Source organism: Tyto alba, unplaced genomic scaffold (assembly GCF_018691265.1).
Source record: "Tyto alba isolate M040663 unplaced genomic scaffold, T.alba_DEE_v4.0 Super-Scaffold_14, whole genome shotgun sequence".
NCBI lineage: Eukaryota > Metazoa > Chordata > Aves > Strigiformes > Tytonidae > Tyto > Tyto alba.
This window is the reverse complement of record NW_024881276.1, coordinates 49,366,976-49,387,394: the sequence shown is the minus strand read 5'-3', so window position 1 is coordinate 49,387,394 and position 20,419 is coordinate 49,366,976.

The following is a 20,419-nucleotide window of genomic DNA, read 5'->3' as shown; positions in this document are numbered from 1 at the left end:
TCATACGTACTTTTCTCCAGGGACTTAGGTTGTAAATATATTGATATGCAACTTGGTGCCAAGCTGGAGAGCTAATGTTAGTTAGTTCTCATATTGACAGCTGTCAATATGGGTTGCTATGTATATAATATTGGGACTATGTTTTCAGAATAGACCACACTGAAAGCTGGCTGAGGTTGTGAGTTAACTAACTTCTACAGCTATAAAGCAAGTTTCATACTGTTTAGACTTAGATGTAATTTTGGCTAAATGAAGCATGAAGGGAAAATAAATAAAATTTCAAGTGAGAAGCAGGAAATAGTACTTTTTTTTCTGAAAATGTTACTCTGAAAATGAAAATCCTAAATTTAAAACTTGAATCCTTTTGCAGAAAAAGGAAAATCTAGGAAAGCCTCAGTGGATCTCTACACTTTTTTTCCAAATAAAAAGAAATATTTTTAAAAATTTAAATTGAAATGTACACTTTTAAAAGTTACCATTTTTTAAAAAGATCTTAGAACAGCCCTCTGCAATCATAGCAATGAATTAAAATTGCAGTGAATTCTAGCAGCAGTAAGGATCTTTACTTGCAAGTGTAAACTCTCAAGCTCTAAAGAATTTAATTGCCCTAAAAGGCATGTTTTTACAGAATATGCGCAAATAAGGTGTTTCATTCAGCAGCAGCAGAGTTTGGGTTTGGTTTTTTAATTTGCTTACTCACAAAGGTATTGAAAAATGTCCTTAAAAAATCAAGAATAAACAACCTACCAAGTCTAGTACCAATCTAGCCAGCCTGTAAATGCCAAGCTAAACCCAGGGGAACACAGTTCAATTCTTAGCTAGTTACAGGAAGGGGGCAACAAAAATAATTAAGTCAAATCAGGAAGAGATAAAAATAGATAGGCAATCTGGAACAGAGGGAACTATTTTCACCCTGATCATTTCAATACTGTCTTGATCCCTGTAGTTATGAATTGTCTTGGAAGTTGTGAGTTGAGTTTTTTAAAATTGTATAGAACTAATTCTTTTTATGATGTTACCTTGTTATTGGGCTTTCAGGAGTGATATCTTGCAGAGTTTCTCTGCAAACATGAGGTCAGAAATGTACTTTAAGAAGAAAAGACACATTAGATGTTATCCTGTAGTCCCATGACTCCAAGAACTGGGTATTTAAGAAAAATGCCAAATGCTCGTGCTCTTGGAAATTAAAGAGCAAACATTAATGGCACCTCTGCATGGAACTTTCCCCATGCTGACGTTTGTGACCCTGTGCCTCCAAGGGCAGCCGTCCCTGTGATTCTGCAGCCCGAGGGAGGCCCAGAAGTGCCAAGAGGTTGCTGGGCTGCAGAGTGACCACAGCACCAGCCTGATGTCCTGGGAGCAGAATATGGCAAAAGAAAGGCTTTGCGGTGAGACAGCGTGTGGCTTTTCCGAGTGCTCAGGGAAGCATGGAGCAGACACCTGCGATGCAGCTGGTACCTGTGTGTGACCACAGGTCTCCCCTTGACAGTATTTGTGTTGGTGCTGAGCTCTGCACCCAAGAATCTGGCCACAGTTTGCAACACAGAGCAGTAGGAAACACAGCTGAAACCACTGTGACCTTGTCCCACACAGCACATAAGCCCTCCACTGATCTGTCTTTTTTGGCAATATCAGATGCATTGCTGGTCTCAAGGGGAACTTACCATCTTGGGCCCTGCAAGAGGGTCAGTGGCCTCAACTTGTCCCGTATCAGAGCTGAGCAGGAAAAGGAAATTGATGACCGAACAGTAAAACAGCTTTACAGTACTTTAAAAGCCAGCTTTCATCATGTGAGGGGCTCCTTTGGCTCCATATTGATTTGATTGGGTTATCTTCAGCAAAGCATCTGTTTTAATTTACAGCTAATGCTCCAAAGGCTTGAATCCTGAGTCAGAAATTCTCCCCCACCCCCTCAAAATGAACAAAGGTAATATTAATCTCAAACACAGAAAGCGAATGAGTGAACGGAAAAAACACAGACATGCAACTACTCTTTGATTTAAAGATACATCATATGAAATCCAAAAATGTTTCTTTGCTATCACCCTTAGGTCTTTGCTGCCTCACTGTTGTTTTATCAGGAGCGAGCATTAGCTGGAGATTTTGATCAGATTTGGGAGAAAGTTGGATGGGGTTTGATCCAAAATGTATCAGGAAATTCAATTTTGTAGAGGCCAAAACTCGTTTGAATCTGTTAGAGAACAGTTTTGGCCAGAAACATAGGGGGAAAATAAACAGTTGAAAGTTTTCTTTTTTTTCCTTAAAAAAAGTGTTCTTGTTTTGTAGTGGATCTATTTATTCGAAACAAAAAGAAAAAACATCAACAATAAAACAGATTACAACCCCAAAACAAACAACGTTGTAAGTCAAACAAAATGTTTTATTCAACCCAAGAGTATATTTCCAGGTTGGTGGATGTTGTTGTTGAAGAAAGTAGTCATCATTTCTGGTTTAGGTCAACTCAAATAAAAATTAATGTGAGATTCTTCAGGTTAGCAGCAAACCCAGCAAAAACATTATTCACATGGATATGTTTTTCCTGACTTTTATTATAGTAATATGTTTTATCTGTACAGTATGCAAGCTGTTATTCTAATAACTGTTGTTATGCCTGTAAACATCTTGCACGTCCCAATTCTGAAATTTTCCTAGGCAGAGAAAATTGGTATTTTCATAGCTCAGGTTTTTTTTGTGAGGTAATCTGCTTTCTGCTGCTGACTGGCTTTAGATTTTCAGGGTAATTTCACTTGCGACTTTAAGTGCACTGGGCCCCAGCAGAGGAATGAAAGGCAAAGGTCTGCATTCACAGCAGCCTCTATGGGCACATGGCTGCCCCTTGGCACGGAGTCCTCAGCTGCACTTCAAACTGCAAAGCCTTAATGAACTCAAAGGATAATTTCAAGAAATGGTCTCCCAATACTCAGATAGGTCACTGGCCCTCCACGTGGTCTGTGGTCTTGGAAAGATGAGCACAGCGAGGCTGCCAGAGGAAGACAAAGACAAAATATAAGCCGTGTGTGTGACACTGAGGCCAGGTCAATGCATAGGGACCCCAAAAAGGGGCACTCTGAGATAATTTGCAGCATGCACGTTGACCCAGAGCTTCCTTCAAATCAAGTCAAATATTGGTGTTGAAACACTCAGCCTGAGGGAAGAGAGATCAGGATAGAATAGCTCGAGGAAACTTCTGCCTGGTAGCTGTTGCTGACCTGTCCTATCAAACAGCAAAGTCATCTCAGTTGCTGGCACGCTCTTTTGTCTTCCAAAATGTCCAACCAATGAAAAGAATAAACTGTTTTTCTTTCCTGCTGCTGGTGTTTCTGTTGAAATTGCAAAGGTTTTCAAAAGTGCTGATACAGAAGATTTGCAATTGGGTACAGCTGTTGACAACTCCTTTCCCAAGTAATGAAGTCTAACAAAGGCAGCGCCTGCTGCTGCCTGGAGCCGCGTTGCCGCCACTTAGCAGGGCGACAGCTGAAATCTGTACAGCCACTTTTTTTATGACACACCGAACAAGCCAGAGCACTTTCAGCCTGGGAACAAGGGAATAAAATATTGATCTAGGTATGGTGAAATAGTAAGACAAGCCAGGCTGTATCTCCCTTCAAACTGCCAATCCGCCATCTGCTATCCTTTCATTTCCTCTCGCACCATTGACGCAAGGAGTGTCCAAACTTCAGCACATGTTTTGCAAACAGCAGTGCCCAATGGGCTGTTGCTGCAGGTCTGCCATCAGCGTCAGGCCCGTTCCAGCCTACTTAACCATTTAATTTGGTAAATGTCAATATGGCCTCTTTGTTCTTCTCAGCACCATATGCTATCCGATTAAAAGTCAGTCAGGTTTCTCTCAGCTCCACTTTCTTTCAGGAAGATCATTGGCAGCTGACAGTCCCCACTGGGAGTTTTAGGTAAAGAGGAGCTGTGTGCTGTGAAAGTGCTGCTGTTACTGTAGGCTTTGCAGTTCTGCTTCAGAAACACTGCCATGAAGTGGGGCATCGTTGCGCAATTCAGGCTACAAACATTGCACAGAAGCCCGGGCGTGCCCTGCAGGGAGGGCAAGGGAAAGATTTCACAGGTAAGGTAGAAAGTACGAGGATAGGTATGAACCTGTGGAGTTTTGCTAGTAAATCAGTTACTAGAAAGGACACTAAACTTGCTCACAGAAAAGTGTTTAAGGGATTTATTCATTTCCCTTAATACTTGAATCAAAGGAGTGACACAAAAGAATTTTTATTGTGCAAAAGTCAAAGGTTGATGAAGACGAGAGGCAAAAAGGGAGGAAGAAAAGAAAAAGAGAAAGAAGCAATAATAGATCCTATCATCATGCTCTTAGAGACATTATTCACAAGTATTCAACATAGAAATCTCTGTTTTGTGAATTCTACGCCACTTTACTCCTTTCCCCCACACAAATGGTCTGTGCACACACTTCTTGTTCTTTGAGGACCATTAATTTATCTCCTCTTATTCATGGTCCTCTGGATCATCTGGTTTGATTTTTTTTTTTTTTAATTGGAACAAGCAGGAGTACATAGAAGGCAGAGGGAAAGGCGAGGTTTATTTGCAGAATGGGCAGAGTGATTTAGTTGAAAGAGCATTAGCCTCGGACAGGACAAAGGCAGCCTAAGTCCTGTTTCTGGCACAGCCACTGACCTCCTGCATAACCTTAACCAAACTGCACCTTTCTGGTCGGTCTCCCTAAATCCTACAGCCCCCCCAGAAGAGCCCCAAGAGCACCGGCTCACTCACATTTGCTCTCCAGCTGCACGTTTCCCTAATCTAGCATTCAGCCCACACGGCAGAGTTCACCTTGGAGTTTTCTTCCCTTCACACTGGAAGTGAAAAACTTCTCTTTCTCCCTAAGGGGTTTCTCTTTGCAGAGAAGAATGTCTGTAAGAGATTTTTATTCTGTAGATAGAAGTGACCACGGGACAGAGGGCAGTCCTCTGCCCTTTCATCTACTGTGCTTTGAGGGTGCTGCTAGGGAGACCATACGCCCGCAGCCTGAAAGAGATGGAGAGAGGAGTGGTGGTGGAAGCAGGGGAGAGACCTGTCACCAGCTCACCGGGCAGTCTGCTCCAGTGCTGCTTTAAACTTCGCCCACTGCAGGACCCAGCCCAAGGTCAGGCTTACAGCCAGTGTGTGCTGTGGCTTGGTCAAAGACAAAAGACCCAAGGCTGCAGTTACATTTGGAAAATGGCATTTCATTGGTTTTGTAATATGAGCAGGGGGAGACTGGTTATAAAGATCTAGTTTTTCCTTTCCTGCTGTATTGGATTTACTTACTCACAGTGGGTTTTTTTCTTTTTAAGTTGCCAGTTTGGAAAACACGGTTCAGCTATGAGTCATTCCAACTGCACTGCCAGCTTCCAGCTGAAAACAGGGGTCTGAGCTCCTGCTTTAGGGGATGGATCTTATACCCTAAGTTGAGTCATGAAGTTCGAGGCAGCATATTGTGAATGTGGTGCCAAGTCTGCTGGTTTTTACTATGTGGATTAAAATTGGTGCCGCTTTGTAGACCCGTCCTTTGGTTTTGATTCCTGATGCAGCACTGGGCAGCCTTAGTGTGTCTGTTGGAAGGAATATGGGGATTTAGCTTCTGTATAGGCTGTTTCATCTGAAAATAGTTACTTGGAAATTTTTTTGTGTGTCATTCCTACTGCTATGGGAGGATCTGTGTATCTGAGTGGTCATTATTTTTATTTGCTATCCTGTTTTTTTCCATCCTCATCTTTATACATGTCGTCTTTTGGACCGCTCGGTTCAAGCAGAGACTAAGCTATTGCACGTCTATACAGTAGACCGCTAAGCATTTAAGAGGACAGATCAGGTTACAGCTATTTGGATGTCATCACAATGAACTGTTTGCTATTAGTTATTAGTAAATGACGGCTTATTAAAGTCTATCCTCAAAGTATTAAACAGAATTCTTCATTTATTCTTTAATTGAATATCTACATTAAACATGCTCTGTATATTTAACAATCATTGTTCAGGTCAGGATTTGGAAGTTCCTAGATAGCCCATGTCATGCCATTAGACTAAAATATATTAATGATAATTATTTTTTTCTACTCAGGTTGTTAACTCATGTGTGTCCCTGAAAATCATTGTCTAGGTATGGTACCAGATTCTCATGCTTACACAATAAAAAGGGGCTACATACATGCCAGTCTTAAAAAGTTGAAGACAAAGCTTGTTCTTTTTTTCCAACTCAGGTGTCTTACACAGTTGGGCTAAAGTAACCACAGTCAGAAATGGTAGAAAATGAGCTTTTTGATTTTCTGAATATTGAGCATGCCCAAGAAATAAGCTGTCCTTTTACCTCTGCCATGGTCCTTGCAATTCAGAGCTGAGTTAGATTAGCGTAGCTTTGCAGAAGAGTGTTGTGTTCCCGTTCAGCCATGTGCCTGCCACACATGGGTGAAAGATGGATTGCAATTCCAGAGCTGTCACTCTAACATCAGTCATGACTGTTTCGCTCACTTCAGTGAGATGAAAGGTATTGCTTTCTGCTTCCTGCAATGACTTTATTGCAGGTGTGCCCTCTGACTAACACTTACACTTGCTCTCTTGGTATTTAGTGTAGATTGAGGAGCTAAGGGGAGCAGAGGGACTAAAAGGGCCAGGAGGTAGGATTAAGAAGCGTGTTTTCTCTATGAATAGATTGAGTGTGAAATTAGCACTCCAACTAATCTGTTGGAGCAGAACATCAACGCAGCACACGTGGAGCTGGTCTTCCTTTTCTCAAAATTAAGTGCCTGCTACTGACCAACTACAATTAAACTCTCTGGCCTTTGATGAGAGAGATGCTGTGGTTTGTGCTAAAAATACTCCACTTTGGCTGAAATAAGAGGATGAGACTAGATAATCAGAGAATGCAACATTAACCAGCAAGAGAGAAATGGATAGTCAATTTAGTCCAAAGCTTACTGGTTCATTATTCCATATCACCAGACTTTTCAACAGAAATTACAGTTTTACTCAGTGGAAACCAAAGCTTGTCTGGTTGCAACACTCTTCTGGATATTCTTTAGCTCGAGCGGTGTGTTGATATGTGCATTTTGCTTTGACAAATGAGGCAAATTGCATGCCCTAAGGGATCAATAGATTTTGCTACTTTCCACATCCTTTTTCAATACGTTCGGTAGCCATCAGAGAAGACTGCAAGACGCCCCAAAACAGAGGGGCTTGAATGAGTTGAGGCTAAATTAAATATATTTATTAAAAATGTGAGCTCACATATGTGGAAAAGCTATATCAAGAGGGAAGAGTGCCTAGAGCTCAGAGACAAAGACTAAGTTTTGCCCCAGTCTCTACAGGGCAGTCTAATCTAAAGGACAAACGGTGGCTGCAGACTCAACCTAAATTAGGGCAGTATGCAGCTCTGGCCATGGCCCTTGATTAAGGGGCTGAATCAATATCAGGAGACAGAGAGCATGAATCAGTTTCCGCCTCTTAATTCAGTATTTTTCAGTAGCTGGAGCAAGGCTCAGTTGGTTTTCCTTATTAGCACAGTAATGCTCTGCCATTGCTGTGAAACCCCTGGCTAAGTGCCTGCCCTTTCACTGAGGGATTTACAGCTGAACCAGAGATAGGCAAGTGGTCAGAGAGTGAGAGAGTGAGGGGAGGGAGGGAGGGAGGGAGGGAGGGAGGGAGGGAGGGAGGGAGGGAGGGAGGGAGGGAGGGAGGGAGGGAGGGAGGGAATGAGGAAAGGAAAGAGGGAGGGAGGGAGGGAGGAACGAGCTTGCCTCTGTCTGTGTGGGGTGACTGACAGACAGGGCTTGGTTCCCACTTTCAGCAGCTTCAGTCTCATCCTGAGAAGGGAGCATTTCTTATCGGACGTGTCCAGAAACACGTGGCAGGGAGGGGTACAGGTTACTCGCCCTGCCTCAGGTTTCTGAGTGCCAGGCAGGTGGGACCATTGCCCTGACAGCAAGCTGTTGCTCTGCTGATCTTCCCTCACTGGTTGCCCATTTTTTGGCGTGACAGTCCCAGTGATGCATCCAAAGGTTTCAATTAGAAAGCCTAAGTTCAAATGGCCCGTGCTTAGCTCGGACCACACAGCATCTGCCCTGTGCACACGATGTGATGCCGGTGCCTGTGCTGAGCCTGGTGGGTGCCCCGACGCAAGCAGGAGGGGCTCCATGGAGAAGGCCTCCACCTCAGCAGGGAGAGGAACTGGGTGATGACAAGAAGCACACAGCAAATGACGCTACATGTGCCTGCATTTGCCAGCACTGAAATCAGCCTCTCTTAAGAGGGCCTCTTGCTACAGTGTTTTACTCTGGACTTAATTGTAGACTTTGCTTGGTGCTTCTGCTTACCTTCCAGTAATGCTGATGAATGGCTTGTGCTTGTGCGTGAGCATGGCCGTGCACTTTCCATGACCCTAATAGTCCATTTTATCCTCCTCAACTTGCTGCTGAAATTTTTAGACCTTTTTTATCCACTTACTGGGCAACTTGAGCAGTCACAGGTCTCCAATAAGGTGGCAGTGTGTGTCACTGAGACAAGAAATTAGATAACATTTTTGTACCTTTTTCCTTCTACTTGCATTACTCTAGCTTCTTTCTTTAGTACTCTTACAAATATTTCTGTGCCAGTCATTGCAAAGCATCAGCATTTTTTGCTGTTTTTTCTGACCCATCGATACTGCACGGTATGTGATGAAGAACTCACTCCATATTCTTTGTGATCTTACTGTGATATATAACTCCCTAAAATATGCAGCCCGTTTACACTTTTCTGGGACTACAAAAGGGGCAGCAAACCTAGCAAAAATGAGAAACATTCTGGTGTAAGGGAATGACTTGAGAGGCACCCTCCGAAATATGGAAGGGACACGTGGTATTCAGCTCCTGAAGTAGAGAAGCTGTTAAAGCAGGGTTGAGCATACCCTGTCTAAGGTCCACTGCTCAGCTCTGGTGGCAACACTGATCTTCTCCATTCTTTTCATCCTCCCTACCCCATTCCTTCACTAATGTTATTTGGAAAGATCCTACTCTTCACAAAGAAGTAAAATGAGAGAAGATAGATAAGGAAGGTAGATGGTATGGAAGGCCAATTCTCCAGAAAATGTATGTCTTCTATACAGTGACTATAATGTACCATAAGAGTCTCAATTTCTTGTTTCAGTAAGTGTAGAGACTTAAAGTTTTAAGGCAACATGATACAGCTGGTTGTGCCTATGAATTAGTTTTTCCCCAGTCAATAGAAACTGAGCAGTAATAACCTTAATTAACATTTGCATAATTGCGATTAGTAACTTACGAAAGAATTGTTGTAGTAACATTATTAAAGATTATTTAGCAGTTATTGAATTATGCTTTCTTTATTTAATTTTTTCTAAGTCACACTGAGCAGCAAACAGGATGTGTCTAGTTGATTAAGTCATTAAACGTATTAAGTAGCTGTAAACTGAAGTAATTAAGAAAAGTTTGAGCACTTTCTAGAGCAAATAAGATCTACAAGAAGGCCGAGTGTTTCCTAAGGAGTCCAGCTAAAACATCAAGGTTGTCCCTCTTGAAGTTCAGTTCTGGGTTGCTTGTCACTGTTCACTGATAGTTTAATGTGCTTATTCTCAAGAAGTGCTCCTTGAGCACTAATGCCTAATTCAATTAGACAGTACACCTTTTTAGACAGTACTGCTCAGCTTCAGCAATGCTATGAGAATTGGGGCCTAGGATAACTCTTTTTTCAATGTCAAATTACTTCAAGTGTCAGTTGTGATGGATCCAGGACTACCTTTGGACCAAGATTAAGGCTCCATGACTTTGCCCTGTTTGTGCTCTGAATTTTTATGTGGATGCTCAGAAAGTAGCCAGCAAAGGGGAAGTGGGTGGTGAAGCAGAAAGGAGATAACACCCGCAAGTCCCTCCAGAGGACCAAAAGAAACTAGTTGTGATTAACAATCAGCAGCAGGTTACCAGAGACAGCGCAGAAACAAGGGCAATAAGGCTCCTGATAAAGCACTGTGGGAAGTATCAGCTCTGATTTTTGTTTTGAGGTTTGAAAGCACTGAGGTGATGGTGTTGAAAAATGCAGAACATTTTAAAGAGTGAGATCTGTGCTTTGGTCTTGCAGAACTCGGAATATATCATCATTTTAAAAAATCAGAAGGAAAAAAAAATACAGAAACCAAATGAAAAACAATGATTGTCAAACATGATAAGGAAGTTCATTTAATTCCCTCAACCCAAGGGTTTGATATTAAAGAACCACTTATACACATGGATTACTGAGCTGTTTCTCCATCATTTACAGACACTGCAGCAAAGAGGTATTTCAGTGCTGTAGGAGTTATTAATGGACGGATATTACTGTTAGTGCTGCTGAAGAACTTTCAGCAAATGAGACACTACAGAAAGAAAATCAAAAGATAATGATAGGACAGTTTCCCTTAAAGTTTCCCACCTTTGGATTTATTGCAGTTTATCTGTACTTACAATCTGATGCTTGTTCTTCACTTTCAGTCTTCTTGCCTTTATTCCACCTTGATGTTTCCTGTGCTCCTTATTTTTCTCTTTCCTCTCAGCATCACATTGATCTATGGGATAGCACATTGCCAGAGAAACCCTCGTAACTGGCTGCACCCAACTTCTCTGCCATCCCAACAACCTTTACTCTTGCTCCTCTGGTTCTGTTTGTTCTCAGATATTTTGGGTCACAGTTGGAAAGATTTATCTTTCTGGTCCCAGCATGTTAAATTATTCTGATTTTTGTAAATTGAAAGTGACTAAAGGTGTATGTTTTCAATTAATTCTTAAGACTCATTCTTTCTGAGATTGCAGATCTCTAAACTTGAACTTCCTCTACACTTTGGCAACACGCTGAAAATAAAATAGCTTAGTTGAGAAGGGAGTGAGTTATTAACCCACTCAAATGCTAAGAGCATCAGCTAATGAAAGCTCTGTATTTTAGGGATCTCTGAGAAGTATGGTATATAATTTAGAGGACTCACGAGGACAGTGACTGAAATGTGAACTAGAAACCTAGAATGTTTATAAGTCATGTAACCAACTTCTAAGCTAAAGAAGAAAAAAACCTAAATTATGTGCCTTGCAAATGAATCACATGAGGGTACAACAGACCACTGTGTGCAATAATTACTAAATGCTCAGATGTTAGACTAGAGGATCCAAAATATTGTTTCATTTTAGCATATAGGAGACCCACAGCTCTTTTTATTGCATGCTTTGGCTATGCTTCTGTGCATTCCCAACTGTGAATTTTGACTGCATGTTAGGTATGGAATAATCCAATTTTGCACAGCAAAACTTGGCAGACTCAACTGAATTTCCCTGATTCAAATACAAGATGTTTTACTTTTGTACAGATTGCATATCAAACTTGAAAATTTTTTTTAGGGCACAAAAGCTACACCAAAACCAGACTGGATTTTTCTGAAGCTAGTCACCCATCCATTAAAATTGATAATAAAGTAAAAATACAGTTAAAATTAAAGCACGGTAAAAGGATAAAAATGTACCACCCCCATTGGAACAAATGAGAGAACAATGGCTTTTATTGACAATTGCATTATTATTGCAAAATTGGGGGGGGGGGGGGGGGGGGAGGGAGGGGGAGGATGGGATTGCACGGAGCCATCCCGCAAAGGCACAGCCTAACTGCTGTTAATCCTTGACTTTGGCAGATGAAAATCTGCGCTCTGGCTCTGTTCAGCCCACTCCTTTTTGAGAGCAGTGGCAAAGATGATAAATTTCTACTCTGCTGCATCCACAGCTCACGCTGAAAGTCTCTTGTAATCAGACACCCTTCAAAGATTCCTCCTTCAGCAACACCACTTCAGTGTTTACCCAGCCAGAAATGCCAGGCAAGCCTGGTGGAATAAGGCTTTCTGCCTTAAGCAAGTCCCGCTTCTTGAGCAGAGCAAGCTGGTTCAGTTCTAAGAGGCAGGGGCTAAGCTGGGCATCAGGACGGTGCAGCCAGGGCTGGGCTTTGGCACTGTCGCTGTCCCCACGCTGCGGCGGTGCGGGACCTGCATCACATGCAGTTCAGCAATTCCCTCTGGAGTCCCGGAGGCTGGTGGGCAAGAAAAGACAGTGGCTGGCACAGCTCCCCCAGCTCTGCCCGCCCGCGCTCGCAGATCCATCTCATAAATCTATCTCAGTCTATTTACTGGGGCTGTAGAGCCTGCTAGTGATGGTGATTGCTCATTAGCTTATATTCATGACAATTATCCCTAAGGAAGGGGGAGCTATAGCCTCTGCTTTTAGCATGCAAATTAAGCAAAGTTTGGAGTTACTACACAAAATCACCAAGTGCCAGGTTGTCATTACTGCGGTTGTTTTTTTCAGAACACAGTTTAAATTGAACTAATTATCACAGACTTCCACAGGTATATTGAAGCTTTAATGAAACACTTTATAAGAATTTTAATCATGCTCCCGTTGAAGACAAGGACAAAAACGCTTCAGTGGTGTTGGTTCAGGGTACACACAGTGCAGATTATTTATTTTTCTCGTATAACTAAATAATGACATAAATTTGCAGCTGGTACAATAAGAAGCTTTAAACTCTAGTACATGTGATTCATTCTATTTGGAATATTTAGACAAATAGAGCTTCAAATCAAATATAGGTAAAGCAAATTAATAGCTAATTTAGGATGCTATCAAGAATAACATTGTGAAGACATGGAAGGTAGAAGCACCACATTTCACACTGTGAATGCCAGCCCTACTGCTGCAAAATCCTCCTGACACAGCACCTATGGCAAAGGCAGAGAGAGACTGTCCTGCACTCACTAAAATGTGTGTGTCTAACTTGATCACAGTAATTAGGACTCCACAAGAATTAATAATAATAATCTTACTGATTTCAGCAGGATTACTTATCAGATCATCAGCTAATATGTGCAAACAAAGGGACGTGCTGCCCAGAGGAGCAGGTATGAATAAGAAAAATGCTTAGATTTGTTTTCCTACAGGGTTTTATTTCTCACAGTCATTCACACCTACAGAGGGGTGCATGCAGCCTGCTCCTTTTTTTTTTGACCTGGCCGCCTGTGTCCTCCCACTTGCCCTGCACGCTCGTGGCATGACCACGCAGTGTGCCGAGGCAAGGCTGGCACGCGGTCCGTCATGTCAGAACGTGTGTAGGACAGCCGTTGTCGCTCCCGGGAACACTTCTTTTAACCACGGCTCATTGCCACCAAGAAACCAAGTGTGGGATTCAGATGCGGAGGCGTAGGGTGCCCTGAGATGCCGGTGCAGGGCGGTCGGGTATGACCCGTGCCCTTTCGGAGTGGCAGCCGGAGGCCAGGCAGGGTGCTCCAGAAACAGCTCCCTGGTGTAAAATGGGTTTAAACACCCCAGTTTAGCCACCTGAGTTTCTCCTCAAATATCTACCTATGATCCCTATTTTCTGGCAGCACTAAAAGAGGCTGGGGACGCAGCTAGCTCTCTCCAGCAGAAGAAAGGTAATGGCAGACCCCACTGCATGTTGCTTTAGCTAGAGCAGCTAGAGAAGAGGAAGAGTAAGCTAATTTAGCCAAGCTTTCAAGAAACGTGTAGTGTGTAATCTAGTGAGGGATACAGTGCCCAAGGGCAATAAAGCTGTAGGAACACGGAACAAGAGAGATAAAGGTAGTCATCTGGTCCTTCTCACAGCCTCACCAGGATCAAATTTCTAACAGATGTTGGCATCACCTGTCCTTTATAAGCAGCTTTTATGCAGAGTCCTCAGTCTCCCCAAGCAAGTCATCCAAGTGTCTCTCTATCCTAAACATTCAAAGGCTCTCTCTTTTTTATTAAGCTCCCTTGCTGTAGTTTAAACGCATTATTTCTTGTCTTAGTCCCACTGGCAGTTGCTTTTTATGTATTTGAAGACTTACTGTGACATCTTCTCACTGTTGTAATCACTTAAATTGTGCCACTTACTTTCTTTTTATCTTTTTTTTTTTTTTTTTTCCCTGCTAGCTCATGTTTTCTAGACTTCTGATAACCCTTAGTGCTTTCATCTGGCCGCTCTCCAACTGCAGAAGCCCTGACTCTTCTCAGTCTCATCTCTTACTCCTTAGTGAATCCTTTGCAAAGTACATGAGGCTGGACCTAGCCTTCCTTCAGTGCCTCTATCAAATGTATGAGTGGCACCAGAACAGCCAGATATCAGTTGTATGGCTTATGATAGCTGCCTCAAGGGTTTCACGTGGTGATTGCCATAAAGAAAAAATGGTACTTGCAAAAAAAATGATCAAGTGATGAAAGCCAGGCAGAAATTCCAGAAAAATCTGGAGTAATGGACGTTCTTTTTTTATGCATTGTGTCTCACAGCTGATATCAAAGTTCAGCTTTGGTTCTTGACACTGTTTGAACTTCAAAAATGTTTCCAGTCAGAAAGGAAGGTTTCCAATGTTTCATGTAGTTCTGCTCAAAGAAACACCTTCCTTTTTCATTCATCTGTTCAGTATTTGATTCTTTTTATTTGACCTTGTGAAACATTAGAGCAGGTGGAGCTGCAAAATTATTGCATGGTTACTTCTCTCTCCTCGAAATTAGACGTCACTGTCAACTCAGTTCTAGTGCATTCACCTCTAGAGGGCCATCAGTTCCTGACAACTTTAATTTTTCATACTCTAAAAATGAAGAATTTAATTGCAAAGAAAACCTCCCTCTGAACCATTGCAGCACCATCTTGCTGCATCCACAGAAAAGCAGACATACACAGCAGCTCAGAGAGAATCGTGAACTACCTTCATTTTACTCTGCCCAGCACTGGCAATAGCAAGTCAAAATTCAAGATAAGACTGTGTAAATGTTCTCTGGGTAGGGGGAGGAAGGGCAGGAGGAAAAGGTATTGAAATTCCAGGCAAATCTGGACTAATGGACTCTTATTATTTTGTCTGTGATCTCTCAAGCAGATATGAGAGTACAAACCTGTCAGTCTTCCTGGCCATCAGTTCCAAACTGAATGGGTACGAAAAACCTCCAAATGGATTACTTTAGTGACTCTTTAATTTCAAGGATTTGTTTCTCTCCTATAGCTTGCAATAGGCATACAATTGGTGTGTTGGAGCTGCAACAAAACATGAGAACTAAACATTGTCTTCCACATCCCAGCTTTATTAAATAGAGAATAGATTGATATAATATATCTAATAATAAATATATGGTACATACCTTTAAAAATATCTTTTTTAGAGAACTATCACTAAAGAGACAAAGGGTCATTTTAACTTCTGGCATACCACTTGTTCAGACAAACCGGAGTGATATTTTCATCTCTTCCAGATGAGATCTTAAAGCTGAAAAATTGTGATAGGTGAGAGAGTATTGTTGAAATTGCTAAATTCTGTACTAGGCACTTTAAAAACATCCAAATGGCTTCTTTTTCAGCTGTGAAATAGAAGTTTTTTCCACTGTTCTGGAAACATGGGATTCAAGGTGACTTCACAGGGTGTTAATGGACGAATGATCTGCACCCTGCTAACAATATTTCATGAGCAATGATGTAGCAAATAACATAGTCTATTATACTGTGCCACCAGATGCCATGTGAAGAACACATTGCTGGCTTTAACATCGCAGACTTAATCAACTTTCCACAGAAATGACACTGATGCCCACTGTAAAAGACAGTATGTCCCCAGCATTGACTAGCAGCTCCTTAGATGTGGCAGTAGTGATGTCCCATTTTCAGTATCTCTCTCACCAGTTGAAACTCTGATGGCTAATAAATGGTGAGGGCATTAGTCTTCCCTTCAATATGTACTGATACCCATACATATGGGGCACTTTCTTCAGTCCACGCAGATTTAAGGAAATTACTGCCTTTGAGACCTCATGGTAAAATAGAGTTTATTTTAAATGAAGTCCTTAAGCATTACCATCAGGGGGACACCCTGAAAGGCAAAGAGACCCCTAGAGAGCATGGGATAGACCAAGTCCTGTTGCTTAGGAGGCTAAAACCAGCTGATTATAAAAAAGGAGGATGCAAACGGTCACTGAGACTGCAGCATATCAGAAGTGTTAGAGGTGCTCAGGGTGTCCTGAGCCCTTCAGCAACTCCCCTTCTGACAGTCAGCAGCCCCCACACCTTCACGTCTGCACCTTGGACACCCTCAGAACAGTTTGGACCCATGTCCCTTTTGGGTCCAAAGGGTGGGCAAGGGAAGGCATGAAGTTGAAGATGCATACTGCTTTCTTAAAAATGTACTGTCTTCAGAATATACTTTATTTTGATTTTTCAGTTGCTAGACACTATGATAAGCCTTTCATTGCAAATCACTTCTGGAGTACCATTAGAGTGATCAATGCTTTAAATGGAGTCGACCTATTCTGAAGAAGAATAGTTGTAATGACATGCATGGTTTCTAGTGAAATCCTGTTCAAGCTCACTCCCAAGGGCTTACAAACTATTATAAAGGGGACACTCAATAGGACATGAAAGGAATTTTCTCCAAATACACTGACTAGTGATTTGTTTGAAGTTTGAAATATGTTTCCAAAAATCAAGGTCTTGATGTTTATCCATTTTGTTTAACAATAATTGCTGTTGTTGTTAACTTCCACCAAAATAAATTTGCCACCCAGAATGAGGAAAAATATCCACTGTAATACTTATTCCAACTGGCTAATGGAAAAACTCTTAAGAGTCCAGGCTCTCTGCTTAGACCCTGCCTAGGGTGAACGTTACACAGAAAATAACAAACTTTAATGGCATTTTCATGGAAGAAAATTAAAATTTATCTCTAATCTTTTTCAGTCCAGCCATTGGTAACAGTTGTAATTGTATTCTTGAAGTTCCATCACATCAGTATTAGTAAAAAGAGATGTGTGTTGCCCTGAGTTATCTGGAGGTAGGTAATGCAAGTAACAGTGTGAATAGTAGTCACTGATGATGGGTAGAAATTAATAGAAATTCAGAAAGAAATAGGTGAGGAGGATAGATGGGGAGGAAGTAACTGCAAGCAATTTATAAATTCTGAATTGCAACTTACAGAACACAGTGCATATGGGGAGTATGTTCTGTTAATTTTATTTTTATGTTGATTTTTTTCTCCTTTTCCTTATCTTTCTTTTTCCTTTATATATATATAATTTTAAAATATATAATTAAAACCATATATATATCTATAAAGAAAACATATATATATATATGGTTTTAATTTTAAAAGAAGGCTTTAGACAGAAAGAAGACAAAAAATAGACAAAATAGTAACTCCAGCTTCCTTTTTGCAAAACCACTAGTTCATATTTTTTTAAAGTATGAAACACCAGTGTGAAGATTTCCTGGAGGGCTGACAAATACGCAACCCCCTCAACAAACTCCACGGCTCCTGCCTGCATTCCCACTTAGACGCCTCTAGGCTTTACTTCTCTTAAGATAGCCAGCTGCACAGTGCCATAACTTTTCTGTCTGTTTTAAAGCATGCATAGTAGCAGCAAGAGAGATTTTATTTCAGAAGAATATATCCCTTTGTCTCACTCCTCTTTCAACTTGTAGCAGAAAGCTTGGTGAGCACTCAGGTTTTGCCTACATCTTGATATGCTTCCCTGCAAACTTCCATGCAGTTAACTACTTCTCCTCAGCAATAAAATACAGCAGGAAGGCTGCTAGAAGCAGGCAGGAAGGCAGTATTTTCCCCGCTCAAGTAAATTTTGCTTGGCCTTTTCTTTCGCTGCTCCTCTTGGTGCCCATGCAGGCTATTACCCTGCAGGGCTCAGCACGAGCAGAAGCCTGCAGATGCAGAATAACTGCACTTAGTCTGCAACAGGAACTCTCAGCACTTGGTACTTTTCCTAACACTTGACTGGGAAAATTGGCTGGGGAACCAGAGACCCAAGTCAAGGAGCGAACACAAGGTATGAGCAGCAACCTCCTTATTTTAACACCTGGAGACAAAGCACACACAAAGGAAGAGAGTGGGTTATTGAAAGACTTCTCTCAGAAGGGTTCTGCCCCATCCTGACCTTTTCCTCCTGCATTGCACTCTAGTTATGTATTGTCATTCTCTCTCCTGTGAAATTACAATGACTTGTCATGTAGAGAGAGCACCAGCATCCCGGTGGGAAAAGAGGAGGAATGAAGCTAGGCAGCAAGTCCTTCCTGGCAGGAGGTCGTTTCCACCCGCAGCTGGGTAGGATCACCGATCACTGCTAGCTCATCTCATTTCTCTCAAGTTGCTATCCTGCCAGGCACAGGGAAAATTACTCCAATACCTGAGTTTTCTTCACTGTAAAGAGAGGTAAGACTGTTACGCTCTCCCCTGAGAAATGTGTTATAAGGATTAATTAGCTCCTGTTTGTAAAGCAGTTTGTAAAGACAAAAATGTCTGTGGGAGGACCAAGCATGATACGCTAGTGTTACTAAATTGGTGTTTAAGCTAATAGCTCTTTGCTAACTGTAGCTTTACTGAGAAAATAGAAGAGAGTCAGGTCTCCAGCCCACTGCTTTGAATCCAAAGCTAGTTCATTACTCCTTTACCTGTTGGATGAGTTCTCAGTTATTTCCCATCATCGTCCAAAGGTTCCCACAGGCCGTGTCTGCAGTGTGAGCTGCAGGTGGTGTAAGCAGGGCAGAGGACAGGGTCTGAGAAGCTATCTAGGTGAGTCTGAGTCAAGTCCAGTGGCTGAACATAGTAACTTTCTTCTTCTCCACCAAAATAAATAAAAACAAAATCAATTTCTAGGTTGTAGCAAATTGGGATGGTTGAATTGTTTGGAAAACATACTACCAATGGCTCAGCTTGGGAGAACTACCCTGGGAACACTACAGAAGAGCCTCTTTGGTTTTGCACAGCCATAAAGAGGAAATATGCCCTCGGCTTTCAGGGTATAGTCCTGAAAATATTTACCCTATGGGAACAGCTTTAACAGAGAAGAACAATTCCCTTAAATTGAACTGTCTGCTACAGCGAGTAAAATAAATATCATGTAGGGGCTTTTTTTTTTAACATAAACCATAGCTTTTTCCAAATTGTTTTAATTATTAAGGAATTATTTTAGTTATTAACGAATTACTTGCTGCCTCAAGCAACATTTGGCAGAAGATGATGTAAGAGGTTTTGGGCTTTTTTTTCAAACAGTGGACTGTTCTATTGCAATATCTCTCAGACAAAATGTTACGATTTTTGTCTTTCAAAATATTGGTTCAAACGTCTAATGGAAGGTTTGCAAGGCACAAAATGAAAATTCAGCAGTCTGCAAAAGCTCCGGTGAAGACAGCAGTGGAAAACAAAACCGGGCCTAACTCTTGAGCTTTGTTTGCTGCCCTGTTTGTGCCTGTCACTGGTACACAAGAAGAGTAGCCAAGAAGCAAGCAAGAATAAAAACTGTGAAGTGAAGCAGCATCAGTTCCCAGTGCTCGTCTCCCCTGGTCAGCAGGCTGTAAGACATGTCAGGGAGCGGTCAGGGTCCTGCTGTAGCCTGGAGATCCTCAGTTATTTATGGGCCCCACAGAAGGGAGGCACTCTGCTGCACAGGCTGCAGCACCCCCCGCCTGCTCCTGTTTGCACCATGGCTGAGAAACAACTTTTTTGGTGCTCCCTTTTCTGTGCCCCTACTTCCACTCCTGTTACTGCCATGAGCAGAGCCCTGCTGGCCCTGAAATCCTGTGGGTAAATGGACTCCCCCAAATTCCTTCTGGCTCCTGCTTTCAAGCAGGAGAGGCAAAGAAATCCTCTTCCTTTCTGAGATATTGTATCCATGAAAACACAACAGTAAAGAAGATTAAAAAGCTTAAATAGGACAACTAAATGTTTTCTATCACCCAATGAGAAGTGACAGACTCCCACTTACATCCTGCATAACGCTGCTATCTGAGTTGCTGAGTGTTTGAAGCAAAGAGGGCTGCATCCTGCATCTGCAAATCCCTAGCAGGCTGCTTTGCTTCCTTTGTGCTTTTGCATTATTTCCTTAAGACACCTCCCGTTTTTTAACTTCTAACAGCACATTTATTGATTTTTCAGAGCCGAGAGAGGTCTGACTTTTCGCTTTGGCTGACGGCACCGGTTTGAGTCTGCAGCAGTGGAAAAGCCTGAGCATCAGTCTCGCTGCTTGGCAGCGGTGGCTGCGAGGGGCAGCTCACCAGCTGGCGTTACCAGCCAGGGCATGTGTGGGAACGAATGAGACAAAACCTACCTGCTTCTGCATCTATTCCTGGACACTGTAACTGTATTTATTTGGGTTAACTTTTCTCTGCCAGCTAATTAAAGCAGATCCAAGAGTTTTGCACCACAGGACCAATTTCTGAAGGTATTTGGGGAACTACAGCTGAAGTTAGACTCTGAAATAAATGTTCAGGCCGCCAAGGGTTGCAGTGAGAATTGGCTACTTATGGGCTCTCAAACGGACTTCTCTGTGCTCTGCACCTCTCCTTAGGTACTACCTCTGTTTAAAAATCTGACTCATGCAGCTTTATTTCTCAGGGCAGATGGAGAAGGACAGAAAAGAGA